General features: G+C 38.4%; 1 protein-coding gene across 1 annotated transcript in view; it reads left to right on the top strand.

Annotated features, from left to right (window-relative positions):
* The window catches only part of LOC107661237 (PDZ domain-containing protein 2-like), a 61,555-nt gene that overhangs the window by 7,865 nt on the left and 36,969 nt on the right, over positions 1–16,721 (top strand). The gene's annotated exons all lie outside the window — the stretch shown is intronic.

Raw genomic sequence — 16,721 nt, 5'->3', positions numbered from 1 at the left:
TCCGCCATGGCCTCCCGAATCTCCGCCTCGGGCTCCTCCACCACCTGCTCCGCCGCCGTTAGACGATCCTCCTCCTAGTCCCCCTCCGCCCCTCCCTCTGTTTCTACGGTGCGAGGACGCACCTTCCGGGAGGGGGGAGTACTGTAACGCCCCTGTGGACTGTTTGTTGTGGTTTCTTCCCTTTGTGTTGGTTTAGCCCGTCTAATCATTAGATAATCACCGTCATTGAGCTCACCTGTCTGCCTCTAATTATTCACCCCATATTAGTTCCTGTCTGTCTGAGCATTGGTGTCGGTTATTGTTAATGTTACCCCGAGTGTGTGTCTCACCTACCTGAACCTGCCTTGTTGTGTCTACAATAAATGTCATTATTGGAATCCTTGTCGTCCTCGTCGTCCTGCCTGCCTCCACACACCCGTTTCCGTGACAATGTGATGTGTCATGCAGGGACTTCTGGAAATGTCCTGTTACAGTTTTTCACCATAAATTCATATGGTAATTCATAGTTTGTACTTCCAAAAACATAAATTTGACAGCATTTTACAGTAAAATTACATATAATGTGATGTTCAACCATTTAAAATTTTCAACTGTAGCATTTTTATATTATTTTTGTTAAAAAATTAACAGTGTCCAATTGTTAAACAGATCTTGATACGGAAGATGGGATTGCTTGACATAGCTATTTTTATTTTTGTTATAAAAAATAAAAAATAAGCAAATTACAAACACAATAGAACAAATACATATAAAATAAACTTTTAATTTATTCGGCTACAGTAGGTTTATTTAACATGTAGTAAGAAATATTACAGAAATTGAATAAAGTGTATAAATAAAACACTGCAGTCTTCACTGTATCAATCAAACATGAACTGATTCTTATTAAAGATCCAAGAGCGATTCAGTCAAGTGCAGTGAGTGATTAACATGACAGACAGCAGAAGGGGAATTATGCTGCTGTCCCTTTAAGACCGACTGCATGGATCCAATATACCAGGGGTGGGCAAACTTGGCCCTTCCAGGCCACTTTCCTTCAGAGTTTAGCTCCAACCCTAATCAAACACACCTGCACCAGCTAATCATTGTCTTCAAGACTTCTAGAAGGCTACAGGCAGGTGAGTTTTATCAGGGTTGGATCAAATCTCTGCAGGAAAGTGGCCTGGAAGTGCCAAGTTTGCCCATCACTGCAATATACTGATACACATCCGGTTTTCACCTGACTATTTACGTTTATTTAACACATAACCGACTGTATTTAGGTGAATACTCCAGACGACGGGCATTTTGACATAATTGTGTATGTATTTGACCATTCAAGCGAGATGGTCCTCACAGCAGAACACAAGATCCAGGGGGCGTGGTTGGATCCAGATCCAACTCCTCCCACCTTACATATTCCTAAACCTACCCGTCTCCACCCCCTGATCCCTTAACCCACCCATTTCCAGCCCTAAACCTACCAATCTCCACCCCCTAGATGTGGATCCAACCACACCCCCTGGATCTTGTGTTCTGCAGTGAGGGGCTACTGATTCAAGCACGAAAGGGATCTGTTTTTGCGATCATATGCTGTCTCAGAGAGGCGCTTTCAGTGCGAGTTGCGAATTGAGCTCTTTTTCACTGCTTATTGCGCTTAATAACTCTATCAAGTGCGTCCCACTCTTTATTTTCTCATTCATGAGAAAATGTTCTCATGTTTCCTTATCGCTCAAAGGTTTATATAACTTTTAAGTACTATGTTACGCAGATATATTTGCATACCACGGAATACATGACATAGCAAAATAACGATTGAACCTTTATTCCGCGGTAACGATATATACCGTCATACCGCCCAGCCCTATGCTCAGATATCATAGTTTTTGCACTTGTTTCACTGGGAAAATGAATGTCCAAATCATTTATCCATTGTGCATAAACCCTGTGCCATGAGAATAACATCTCTCTTATGGAACCCCCAGATTTCTGTGGTCACAGATGGGCTTGAGGATTAGCTCTGTGCAATCCGGATATTCAGGTAATACTGTCTGGTTTGTGGAGCATACCAGTTTGAAGCCCCACAAATTCCATTCCACCATGTCTGCCTCTGATTTTTCAGTCTTGCCCATTGTGGCTTTTCTGTGGAAAGTGGTTGTTGATTGAGCAAGGTTGATTTGTGAACGCACAGGGCCATGTGCACACACATGACAGTGCCTCTTTACGTTTTTTAATATCTTAGCTCAGTCTGTGGAATTATAAAATTGAATTGAATGTAAGTGCATATATAAGAAAGTCACACGTCCTATTTAAGATACTACATCACAAGGTTTATATTCTTCAAATACTTTCATGTTTTAATTTTATTTGAAACCCTTTTTGATTTCAAGTTTATGACTTAGTGTTTATGATTGTTTAGTATTCAGATCCATGACGCTTTTATTGCTGTTTACTGAGTCTAGGTGTGATTTCTCGGCACAAGTTGCAGAGATTTTACTTGTGGTGGAAAAAGGCTGTACAGTTATAACTGTATGGTTGTGGATTTGTCCATTAGAGGGCAGTAGAACAAAACTTTCTAGTTATTCCAGATGAGAATCCTGTTAGGTGCACTAAACTGTGCCCTAAGGTCTGCTGTTATTTATATAAGCACGTAGCTGTACTGTCCTTTATTGCAGGTCTCTGTAGTGCAAAACTGTTTATTAGAAAAGCATTGATTTCAGCCATATTCCAGCTATAGTTTTGTATTTTACTGTTACTTTTTCTCATCTCCTGGAAAGAAAACTCAATCGTTTTTTAATGTGTACAAAAAACTGAGCACTATGCAGCAACTAGGTTTTTGACATTTGGTTTTCATGATGTTAGAGATAAAATCTGTCATTTTTCTGCATTTGCTAGATAAATGGTCTGAACAGCAACAGCAAAGATAATGGATTGTATGTTCAAGTCTCTGAATATTGTGAAAGGCTATAGAGTGCTGTGAATGATGCTGCTGTCTTTGGGATGTTTCCCCACAAACCCCTCAGAGTTATGTAAAGAATGTGTGCCAGACTGCTACCTGCGACCGGATGTCTTTCATAATGAAAACAGGCTTCAGGAGGAAACGCCCAGCCAGTGCAGACTCAGGTGCAGACCATTACGATTTATGGTATTTATTGTTTATTTGATTTTTTCATAACATGGTGGAGACACCTTTCCCTTCAGCTTTAAATTAAGTGATTGTTCCATCTTTTTTGTTGGAATATTAAGATCCTGCCAGGAGGGAGGACAGCAAAGTGAGGTTGGTTTTCCAAATCTGTCTGAATGGATCATTAAAACATATAAAACTAGTGACTTAATCATAAAGTATCTTCAGGCTCAAGGTAAATGCTCACCTCCTTCAGAATGACTGACACTGCTTCAAATCTGTCACCAAACCAGAAAAAGCTGTTTACAGTAATTTCCACATTTATGAATTATTATATGACAGTTACATAAAACCCAAATTCTTTGTTTAATACTTTCCATATTAGTAAACTATACAGCATTCCAAAGACCAAGTGAGATGATGCTGTACTATCTTATATTTGCAAAAGTCCAAAATAAAAGTAGAATACAACCCTAAATCTCAGAAACATTTATCCTATTTCGGCAATCTCATTCATTTACCCTATTTAACATGTTCAGAACATCTTGACCTTGCAAACATGTTTTAAGTGACTAGGTTTTCAGTGAATGATTACTCAAATTATGAGGTATAGGCTTCTCATTCTGCAGTACATATGTGTGGAGATAGATGGCGATGTAGAAATCATTTTGAACAAGCTCTGTACCCCTGCTTGGCTCTAATGTTTGTGGTGTAAATAATCACTTTACATTATAACATAGAAGTAGATGAAGTCACATTGAAGTGGTTTCCACCTGATACAGTTTTAATACTCACAGAATATTGTTTGTTAGAATGTCAAAACGCTGCACTCTAGGGACTTTCGATGAAACTATGGAAACTATGTCTCAAGACCTAGCGAGTCTGGTCATCATAATCGTGTACAGGATTTTCGGTAACCATTAGTAGGTTTTTTAGGAATCATGAAGAACATTAAAAATGGAACCGAATGATTTTCATTAAGTTCCTTTAAGTTCCCGCACGTGCATCTAGCACGCAGCACTGTTGGCTACTAAACTAATGGCTGCGTCCGAAAGCTCTAGGGGGTGCTTTCACACCAGGACTTTTGGTGCGCGGTTCGATTGACGTCAGAGTTCGGTTCGTTTGGATGATATGAACGCTATCTTTCGAACTCGGGTGCGCACCCACGAACCGTACCCAAGTCCGCTTACAAAGGGTGGTCTGGGGTACGGTTCAAGTGAACTCCGGTACGGTTCGCTGCTGATGTGAACGCAATTGTACCAAATCGCGGAAGTGAAGCGCTATTAATGACGTATTATTTGATAAAAATGTGTGTTTGTGTGTGTTTCACTCACTTTCCTGACAAGCGTGACTGACGCGCTGCAAACGGAGCTGTATATCACATTTCTGTTTGTCTTCAGCGTTCTTAAGAGCATTTGTAGTACATTCGTAAGACAGACGTAAGTGTCGTTATGTACCAAAGCTTTGGAAACGTTTCAAAAACATAAATATCTAAAAGTCAAGAGAGTAATGTTATGCGTTTTGCCACCTTCTCCCGCGCTGTCCTTACTAAGCAACGGGGTAAACAACTGCTGGCTTGATGACGCAAACGAACTGCAGTTCGGACCCAAATAAAATAACATGGACGCAGTCCAGCGGGGACAGGGGGAGGGGGGAGCAATCGAACTCGGGTTCGGACCAGGCACGCGAACCAAGTGTGAAAGCACCCTAAAATGCTGCCTTCGGAGGCAGCATTCCAAGGCAGGAAGGCATCAAAGCACGTCCGAATACAAATTCTGCTTCACTTCCTGTCTCTGGAGGTACCTTCTTCTGATAGAAGTTTGATGGCAGCATAGATGTATCCTTCGCTGCCTTTGATATCTCACAATCCTGTGCGTTCCATTCCCTGACGGTTGAGATAAAAAAAATAAAGCTGGCGTCTGAAAGTTGCGTTTGGTGGACAGTTTGTGTTTAAATGTATGTTTCTGACTAACTGTTTGCACTCTTGATGTTATTTCTAGCGAGAAATCAGTATTATGATAATTAAATATTCATTTAGTTATCAACAAAACTCATTCTATTTTGTTGGAGATCATTAAACCGTTACGCTGCCTCAGAAGCCTGTCCGAAATCAGTTTCATGAGGCGCCTTCGTTCAAAAACGCTGCCTGTAAAGTCATTGCCTCATAAGGCAGCGCGAGGCAGCAAGTCAGCAGCCTAGGCTTTCGGACGCAGCCAATGTTTCCTGCTACTGAGATCAATCAGTCCGATTCCTTAACGAAAGACCCTTGAGCCGGTTCTTTTTGTCAATCACAAACACTTTTTACAAACGACTGAACCGAGCGTTATTTTCGACTCAGACGTGTTTTGTCGAACTTTATGCTCATGAGAATACAATCAATATTAAAATAATACTTGTGGGTTTTTCATTAGAATTTTTTTGTAATCAGTGGTAATTTATATAAATGAATGAATCTCATTATTTAGCGATAGCTAAATGTATGTAATATAAGCACTTCAAATATTTCTACCTCAAATGTTTTCTACTAAAATAATTAAAATAATGTTTATGGAGCCGAACCCGAAATTGTTAGCATGAATCGGAACCGTCCCTAATCATAGCGCCATCCAAATGCTGTCTAATAAGAAGGCAGTTGACTAGGATTTGAAACGCCGCCACTGTGTATTCCTTCGTGTGTCAATGTATCCGAGATTGACTGAGTGTCTCTTCAGTTGGGAGTTGTAAGAAGGGGTGGGACGAGCCGAACAATCTCTCAACCGCTGAGATACAACCGCGCTGGATGGTGTGTAATGGATCCCAGTCGCGCATGCAAAGTTTGCGAGCGGCGAACTTAGCCGTATTTTCGTTTGACAACCTCAGAGCCACGGACAATGTCTGTATCTACGACAGGTTGTCCTGTGGAAAAGAGCAGCCATGGACTTTAATCAAGCGCTGAGTAGATCACATGCAAGAGGCGAGTCGCTGGAGCTGTTAGAGACATTGACATGCAGTCAAGTCGCTCGGGGACTTTATACGGATGATTGCAATGATTATTGAACTCACGGGAGCCCAAACAGCGCGTGCCAGCTGTCGGGAACTGACCTTACTGCAAGAATGATGATGATGATGAAGGGGGGCAAGTGAACGTTTTAGGTACAAAACACGAATTGTCAAGTTAAAATATTGCTGTATTATGCCTTAAGTTTATATAGCTACTTAAATGTTAGGTAGCCTATATTATGTTTTAGGGAAGACATGTAGACAAGTGTTTTAAGATCTTTACTTTATATTTACGTTTTTTTGAGGGGTAAGTAAAGAAAATCTTTCAGATTATATTCAGTAATACAATTTTTTATTGCATGGGCTCACAGGTATCAGATAATAATTGCTAATGATATTTAAGGGGTAAATGTCAGTTTCCACAAAATTCCACATGCTTTTCATGCTTCTTATTTTGACAAATATCTGTGAATACCTGGTCTGACAGCATGTCCTCCCATGTTTGTTGCAGAAATGCATGTGTTGGTTAAACATAAGTATGATTACCTATGCCTTAACCCATTAAATCTGGCTTAGTCTCAGCCAGTATCATTCATTCACTTACTAAATCCTGAATTGCCTGAAATCATAATAATAATAATAATAATAATAATAAATAAACAGTTCCATTTTGGTTTACTCTTAAAATGGCACTCTACTACAGCTGTTATGTGTTTAATGTGTTTGCTAATCTCATTTGTTATTTTTTCATCATTATAAGTGGCCGGTATTACCTTCATGTAGCCTAGTGGTCTTATCTGAATTTATAGTGGTTGAAGTCAAAAGGAGACCATCAGCTACTGCAAATGCTGTTTTGTGAATGGAAGTGTTCTATCTGTGAAGGAAGTACTGCGTAAATAGACACTATAAATCTACTTATCTCTGAGTCACATAAGCTCCCCAGCAGCACTACACAAAGAGAGATACTCTATATCCTCACATGTTTTAAACTGCTTTCTGAAACCCACTTGACACAGGCAATTTATGAATGAACAAAAAGTGCTTTGGTCAACTTATTGCACTGAATATTCCCTCCACAAAATGTATTACTGCAATTCTGCATCCTGAGACTTCAGTAATGGGGTTGTACAAGGCATATTCAGTGGAATAATCCACAAACTTTTCTTCTCTGTTTATGTTCTTTATGAATTATTTTTGCACTGCTTTGAAAGACAGAATCCCCATGCAGTTTTTGAGCACACTGTCAGGATTTGGCGATGAGTACATCCCTGAATTCCTTTGAGCCCCCTAAGGGAATAATAGGTTTGTGCAACCAATTGGAACAGGTTTTGTGGTAACTAAGCTGTGTTTAAAGCAACGGATCATGTTTGGGTTGTTTGACTCTTGTCCCTGTCCCAAACGAACAATTTTGTTGTGCTTTCCACAATCCTAACTGGTTTAGAGGTGGATGACCATCTGTCTCTGATAATCTGAGTGAGGATACATTGTTCCCTGTTTCATTATCTTGTATATACTACTGTTCAAAAGTTTGAGGTCAGTACATTTTTAAAGGGATGGTTGATTATGATTTCACTTTTTTTCTTTAGTTAGTGTGTAATGTTGCTGTTAGAGCATAAACAACGTCTGCAAAGTTACGATTCTCAAAGTTCAATTCAAATGAAGATATTTTCTTTTAAAGAAATCAATGTTCAAGGACTACAAAACAGGCTGGTAGGGACTATAACGAGCTTCATCCCGAGTTTGTGACATCATAAACCCCCGATGTTTACATAAACCCTGCCCCCGGGAATATGCAACTACCCGTAATGGTAAGGGGGCATGATGTTTCCAGACAATGTGCACTAGGCAGTTAGTGAATCACAAACACACTGGGCCAGCTAACCGACTGGTATTTCTTAGGGAGGGGCTTCATAGAACCAGGAACTCAACAGACCGTTTTGAAGAGAACGGAAACAGCGGTGTAGAATAAAGGTAAAATATGTTAAAATAATGTGGTTATTTTAAAACAAAGCATGAACACGTTACACTGCACCCCATAAACACAATCAAGCCTTCGAAAAAATCTGCTCAACCATCACTTTAAGGACATTTATAATGTTACAAAACATTTTGATTTCAAATAAATGCTTTTTAGTCATCAAAGCATCCTGAAAAAAATTGTATCACAGTTTCCTATAGTTGTGGTGTGAACTATGCTATTCTTTAATATTGAGAACGATTTTTAGAACTATATCTTTATCGTTATCTTTATAGTTATCGTGCTTGGTGTGAACGGGCCTTTACAGCTAAGGGGCATTGTTAGGCACGACGCGAAGCGGAGTTTAGCTGTGAATATATAACAGCTAAAACCCCCTTAGCTGTTATAAATTCACTGTAAACCATGGCTTCACGGGGCTTATTGCTTTTATAAAACGGTTATTCCATATACATAGTAAGGTTTCACAGAATAAAACAGAGCAAATAAAGTGTAATGATATAAATAAAAACAGTATTCTTCCACCAAACAATGTAGTTCCTCAGAAACAGTTGTGGTTCCAACAAAGTGGTTGCTGAGCAACACACAGAAGTAAACAAAGGTGTATGTTTGTAGTGTAATTTACAACAGCTTCGAACGCAGCTCAACCAATCAGAATCAAGGACCGGAACTATCCGTTTTATAAAAAACATTTAAGCAGCACTACTGTTTGGTAATAAATGAAAAAATAAATAAAAACATTGGTAATAAATGTTTCTTAATCACCAAATCAGCATATTAGAATGATTTCTGAAGGGTCATGTGACACTGAAGACTGGAGTAATGACGGCCTAATACTCAGATTTGCATCACAGAAATACATTACATTTTAAAATATATTAACATAAAAATTGTAAAACAATTTAAAAGTATTACTGCATTACTGAGCATAAGGGATTTCTTTCAAAACACCTATAAAAATCTTCATGATCTCAAATTTTTAAATTATAGTGTATATCTTTGCTTTTATGTGCTCCTGACGGTGTTTCACAAGAAACTGACCTTGCTTAATTGAGGTTTGCGCGTTTGATAACAGATAACCATAAAAAACGGGAAGTTCCTAATTAAAATCTCTATATTTCAGAGCTACTAGTATAGTAAACTATTTTCAAAACAAGTGTACTCACAAACTAAAACACACACTTCCATAAAAACAATATGCAAGCAAAACTGCACACATAGAAGAAATGAGAAGCTCCGTGTTGTCCTGACATCTGTCTCTCCATCTGAGAGCATTCAAATGCAGAGCCGCTTGTGGTGGGCTCTATTTCCCCTCTGCAGTCTTGTTCATGTGGTGATTGCTGACTGAGTTTTTTTTTTACTTGAGCTCGCCACCACACTGTGGAATGTCTTTATACAGTATCTGTGTATGGGTGCCGCGGAGGCAAGATATTATACCCATAAGTTGTTTTAAGTTATATCAGGAATTGGATTTCTTTTAATGTAGAAGCATAAAATATGACATCAACAGTGGATGCTCAAATCAGGATTCCTTGGTAATCATTAGGGATGCACCGATAACCATTTTTTTCAGAACCAATCCAAGAGTAGAGTATCCACAGAATAGTACACACAATATTGTTGTTGGAACGGTCCTGTCTGACCGATACCTGATCTGGCAAAGAATGGCAGTATCGAATCGGCGCACCCCTAGTAATCATTGAAAGGATTTTTCGCTTTAGTGTAAGTTTTAAGTGAAAATGCTCAATAGCTTGTCTTTTTGACCTTTAGAAATATTACAGACACTAAAAAGCATAGCTGATTCCAATGCCTTGGGGCTGGTGAGAATAGAAGTGTAAATGTCTGTGGTTGGACATTTGAACCTCTTGTTAAAAGCTAGATGAATGTCCTCATCCTTGTCTAAGTCACCTCATTTGCTCTTTTGGCATTTCATGAGAATGTATGGTGCATATTTTAGAGAGGTTAGCTCAGATTGTATCATTTGTCTCTCTTAACCCTTCAATCTGTTTAGACTCTATTCCTCTATTTTTCCCTCACAAGTTGGTCTCATATTGAACTCTTTTCTAAACCACATCATTCGTAATCAGCTCAGCAAGAACATGATATTCTTAATTTTCTGGCCAGCATTGGTTCTTGGATTCTTAGCAAAGGCCTTTTTTGCGTTACCCTGGATGAGGCAGGATGGAAGAAATTTCACACAGTATTTAAATGATCACTGTGAAAAGTAGCAAACTTTGGGGTCATGCTTAATGAGAGTGGTTTTCAGTGTATAAGCCAGAGTTCATTCAGGCTTTGTTCATGAATGACATTAATATATTTGATATTTGTGGGATTTTTTTGTTGACACAGCTATTATATCAACACACTTCATGAAATTCACATTATGTCAAACTTTCATGCTCTACTGTGGTCCAACAAACACTTTGAAGTTATTTGAAGTATTTGGACACTTAAACCACTTAAAAATGTATAAATGACTACATGAAATAACAAAATATCTAAGAATGATTTCCAGGCAAATGTCACAAAAAGACACTTGTTAGGTTTTATATTTAAAACAATATGTCGTCTAGGATACCAGTGTGAACTTGAGGAGAAATTCGTACATCCGTTAAAATCTCCATACGACTAATTGGTTAGTCATTTAAAACCTTCTCATAAAAGTTAGTTCTCAGAAAAGGTCTATAGCATAATTTTTTTATGGTTTGAGATTTGGTTATATAATGCATTCAGACATTTTAAGAGTGATTTAAGTCTCCAACTAATTTTAGGGGCACTGTGTGACCTAATAATGTGATTTTATTACAAGAATCAAATGATACAGCACAACGTCTTCCTCGTGTCTTCACAAATAAGCTTTTAGAATAATATTTGTTGTTTGTTAATCTAATTGTTTTTTCAATATCATTAGCTTATTGTGACGTCTGTTTCTTGCAGTAATTTTAAGGCACCAAGCCTAATCTTAATCCTATTTTTCCCGAGCTTGTTATTAATGTGACTGCTCATTCACATGTTGTTCCCTTCTTCAAGTCAATCACATGATGCTCTGACAGTTTCTTATGTTGGTCACCACTTTGTAAAGTAATGGATCCTTAAGCAAAACCAGCCAAGAACCACTAATGTAGATGCAGTTGGACAGATACTTTTAAAGTAGTATTTGAAGAAATGTCAGTGTTTTGGTTTTGAGTATGTGCTGAGTCAGAACTTTCTGATTTGAGATTGTTTTTGATGTGTCTTTTGCATTGAGCAGTGGTCCTTGAAAAGTTTCTATTTCAAAAGGGTTTTGAAGCGTTATATAGATCTCAGCTTGGACATAGAACTACATAAATCAGAGTTTTTGCTAGGAGCCTGAGCCGTCTTCATCAGACCCTACAAAAATAATCTGAAAAAGTGGAGTTGAAATGTCTTTCAGGATCTGCAGAGAAGCGCTTATGTAATAATAGTTTCAATCATTGCATAATAATCATTGATATCAGATGTCAAACTTGCTCCTGACTCTTCTTCTCTTTTATGTGGTCACCAATCTATTTGTTGCATTGCCATATCTCATCTTTCAATTTCATTACACAAATCATGACAAACACTAGACTGTGGGTGTGAAGTGGTAGAACAATTTTCTCCTTTCTCCTCTCCACCAGACTGATGGAATTCACCCTGTTTGGCAGGAACTCCTAAGTGCATCTGCTTAAAGACTAAAAACATTATTCTGTCATGGAGCCATAGCTTTAAAGGGCTTTTACCCCTGTCCTGATGATGACCATGATCAGGGTCCTTTGCATTCCTCTCATGCCCCCTGTAATCCAATGTCATAATGTGACAAAATATCTTGCACCTAACCCTCAATGGTATTTCCGTTCGAGTCGTTATGGTTATAGCAAATAAGGTGGAAAAGTATCTAAATCCAACCCAAGAAATGGGATTTCCTTACTTGGCCTGTCACAGTATCGGTTTATTCTTGTGAGTATGCAGGATCCGTTGCAACATATGATATCCAGGTGCACAATTTTATGCACATCTGCAGTCGCTTGGCTCACAGCCATTGGAAAAGACTTTTTAGGAGGTTTCAGCAGTGGATATAAATGAGCGTCTTCCCAACCTGACATCTGCACCTTCGATACAATTCACGCATAGGCGCCACTTTGAGAAGTCAGCCAAATCCAAGATTGCAGAATAGCAAACATTGTGCTTTGAAGGGAGACGTAGTTCTGAATGATTTAGCCAACACTGTATGGGAAAAGTCTTTGGCATCCTCCACTCCGTGACAACAAATCACTCCATGTAGCTCAGAGAGACGCGGGCTTCAAGGACTTGGAGACATTTCAGCCAGTCCGTGTTGGTCGCCGTTCTGCTTAAATTGTGCTTGGCTGGAATAGATGGATTTCCCTACTGCAGCTGTGGTTTAGTCTGAGAGAGGCAATGCAGGCCTATTGCTGGGTTTTTCTGAGACCCATTAGCTTTTACAGCAGCTAAAATTCCTTGTCAGTGTGCCAGAGCTGAGATCATGGCTTTGTTTTTCTTCTTGTTTGGTCTTTATCAGACGCTAATTTGCATGACAGGTCTTCAGAACGGCTGGTTTTTATCTCATTTTTCACTTCAGTTGGTTCTCTCGAGTGTAATAATGAATATGTGTCTGCTTCAGTGGGACACTGATGTTGGCTATCGTCTGAAAGCGCTCCATCAGTGCATGGCACACACCTGCTGAGAAAAACTGCGGCTATAGAGCTGACTGCGTTTTTTAACCATTCATCTGCATCCACGTTCCTTCTTTCCTTCGATACCTCCACTGATATCTTTTTTTCGTCCCCTGCATTTTTCCCTGTGGTTTTCATCCATCATTCGGGCTCTGAGAGACAGATGGTAGTTGGCTGAATGTTTAATCAGTGGCCTAAATGAAAGGAGTTTATGGCTTTTGATTGATATGAGGTCGATGAGCGCCATTACAGTGTCTTGTTATATCACTTTATTGTGTGGTAATGTAATGTTTATGTTGCCCTGAGCTCATGATCCAGCATGTGTGGGTTGGCAAAGCTTGAGTTGAATGGTCTAGCAAAAGTAAGTAATGACACGGACTGAACTTACATCATGACATCATGTACATAAATCACGTTTAGAGCTGCAGACTCACTCACTGCAGACTTAAGACACTCCTTCTCTTTTATTAAAGAGGCAGTTCATCAGTTCAAATTGTCATTATTAACCTTCATGTTGTTCCAAACCCTCTTTGACATTCTTCCGTGGAACACAAAGTGTGAAATTTTGATTAATATTTTGGCTGTTTTTTTCTAATAAAAGTCAAGCCTAAAATTATGAAAAAGCACCATTAGAGATTCAAACGTGGAATATATGTATTCTGAAGTCATGCAATAGCCAAAATTGAATTTGTTATTTACTGAAAATATCTCAGCTGTGTCTCACAAATCAAATATTATGTGTTAGTGTGTTAGGCTTTATTTCAGTTTGTTCCTCCACACATATTTTTCAGTCTGGTCTTCTGGAATGGCATGAGGGTGAGTCAATGAAGATGGGATTTTCATTTTTGGGTAAAAAGGCATGAAATGAAAAATTTACCTCATTTATTTTCTAAATATTGTTCTCTTAATCTTGTTGCAAACAATTCATCCATGCATATATTTCTTTTTTAACTGTTTTGACCACTTAATTTTGAATAAAAATGTCATAAGTGGATCTTCCGGTAAATCAACAAACTTGTCTCTGGTGACGTATGTCAAACTTTTACAATCATTAAACCCCGTCCACAAGTCGACTACAAACTTGCATTGAGATATGCCTCCATTTTTTAGTGCAACACCCACATTTTTTCCTTTCCAAATTCGTTACTGTCACTATTTATTTTTCGTTGCAACTTCAAAAATACTAAAGAAAACAAACAACTTATCCTCAAACATTTTCATCTTGTTTTTCTTCTGTTGGCACAATGTAAATGCAGTTAGACAGGGTGGAGGTGTTGAGACATGCACAGCAGTTGTCCACATGTGATATATGCTATCTGGAAGGACATCATTGCAGTAGAATTGTGAAGGTTTTAAAGGCTACAAAGAAGATAATGGGGTTGCAGCATACACTAAGCTTTTTACGCAGCCTAGCCAGACGGAGTGTCATCTATCTGAATCATCTGGAATGCAGTGCAACTTTTCCAGTCTGCCGTTGAGATTGGGACTGTCATCAGAATCTAGGAAAGCAGATTTGGATTTTACATGTGGCAGATTTGTGCCAAGATAGATTTGGTTGTGTTATGTGGAGATATTTTCTCCTTTTTCCATTGATTTTCATGTGGGACGATTTTTGTCTCGAGTCCCACAACATTACAAACTTTGTTCTTATCAAAAAGGGAAGCTCACGGAAAACAGATCACGACAGAAATGGGTCAGCCACTTTTCATTATCAGCTAGATGACGGAGGGAAAGAAACACCACAACAACTAGAGGCCCAAAGTCCGTTGTCTCCTATTGAACAAAAATGAGACCACAGCTGCTTTAGCGCTTTAGACAGTGTGTCAAACCAACAAATTCCAGAGATGTGCTTTCTTACCTGAAAACGTCTGAAACTTCCAAGCAAGCACGCTGTCAGAAACGGCATAAAAACTCTGCTTTCTTCTTCAGGGAATTGTGATCTTCATCGACATTTCCTGAACATTCCTCACTTTGTTGTATTTTTAACTTTTAGCCAGTACTTTCAGTCCTTGCATGTTTTAGTTCCAGGAGATCTAATATGACTGCATTTGCATACCTCATTGATCCTGATCTCCAGAGAGAATCAGACCTGAAGCTATCGTGCATGTCGTTTATTTAAAAACAGCTCTTGCTAATCTTGATGATGAATTCATATGATATGTTTGCATGTGCAGGCTCTGTAATCATCTAAACAACAGACTCAGGTGACCTCACTCTGTCATTAGCAGCTGGCCAGAGTGCAGAATGCATCTTTTTGACAGATTATTTGAGCCGAAAGAGGTTGTTATATACATGACTACTACTTTAAGTGAGGTATGTCATGAAACATACATTCTTTAAGAGGTGAATGATAGTAACATATAGTGTACCATGTTATTGTACTGATAACGCTGGATATACTGTATAGATGTCAACAAGCAAAAAAGTTTTTCAGTTTGAGTGTTTTCAGCTTGTTTATTTTCATTTAAAATATGGAATGCAGTTGCTCCAAACAATGGTATAAACATCACTCAATATAAATTGTGATCATCGTAAATAATAATCACAATTACAATTTCAAGGGAATAATCGATTATCATTTTTGTCATAATCATGCAGCCCTAGTATCTCCTCCATTGTCCGGCTTGCTTTTTAGGGGATGTAAGCAAATGCTTTGTTGTGTTACATCAGCACTGTCAGTATGGCTCGTCATTCTCATAGAAAGTCCACTCCCCTATGCTATTGTACGGCTGAAAGCATGGAAAACTAGGGAAACAATTCCCTCAGCCACAGTTAGTTAGGTCTGTGTGCAGCACTGGATGTAGTGTTACCATAATATTGAAGGACACTGTTCATTCATTTGACCCTGGGACCCTGACATCAGTTAAACTCAAGGTGTGTGTGCTCTTTTGACCTAATATAACATTTCTTAAGGCTAGATGGTTGTTCAGCAGTTTGTCTATGTTTTTGTTTGGTCTGCTTTAAAGGGATAGTTCACCCAAAAATGAAGTTATGATTTATTTGCTGTCATGCCATTCCAAACCAGTGCTTACTTTCTTCTGTGGAACACCAAACATTTCACAAAATATCTTCATTTTTCTCTTCCTCATGTTGTTCTAAAACTTGTATGATTTTGTCGAATGATCTAACATAAAACACATAAGGTGCAATATACACTATTGTTCAAAAGAGTCTCACCAAGGCTGTATTTGTTGGATCAAAAATACTGTAAAAACAATAATGTTGTGAAATATTAATATATTAATAAATATGAATGAAAATGTTATAGATTTTAAAATGTAATTTATTGCTGTGACGGCTAAACAGATCCTTCAGAAATCATTCTAATATGCTGATTTGATGCTCAAGAAACGTATTATTATTTTTAACGGTTGTGCTGCTTATTTTTTTAACCATTAAATATCATGCGTGCCCTTCTTAGTATGAGGACTGACAATATGTACCATAAATATATCATAAAAGTGGACCAAGCAACTTGTGTGTTATATTCCAAGTCTTCTGAAGTCATACAATAACTTGATCTGAGAAATAGACCAAAATTTAGGTCGATATTAGCCAAATCATCGAGTCAGTGTTTGACCTCAAGAACCAGATCGGATTTATAAACAAGAATTTGGACTGGTTTTGTGGACTGTGGACTTCTCATGAGCTCTCTTGAATGCACAAAACAGAGCTACAGTGGATATGTTTTTAGGTTTTAACAGCTTTACATTCCAAGTCTTAATTCACTTACATGTAAAAGAGTGGACAAGATACTATTTAAAAATTATTTTTTGGTGTTCCACAGAGAAAATAGGTCACCTGTGTGTGATCTGTAAAAATGCATTTGACTGCAGGGCAGTGTATTTAATGTGATTGTAAATGTTTGATTTGATGGACAGCTCTGTAATCCTTAGTACTGAGGGACAAAACATGTTTATTTTGGTATCAAACCGGTTGACTTTCATTGGGATCGTGTAGTAGCAGTTTGTTC

Source organism: Sinocyclocheilus anshuiensis, unplaced genomic scaffold (genome assembly GCF_001515605.1).
Source record: "Sinocyclocheilus anshuiensis isolate Anshui unplaced genomic scaffold, SAMN03320099.WGS_v1.1 scaffold1365, whole genome shotgun sequence".
Lineage (NCBI taxonomy): Eukaryota > Metazoa > Chordata > Actinopteri > Cypriniformes > Cyprinidae > Sinocyclocheilus > Sinocyclocheilus anshuiensis.
Note: the sequence above shows the minus strand (reverse complement) of the source record. Positions and strands in the feature narration are given on the sequence as shown.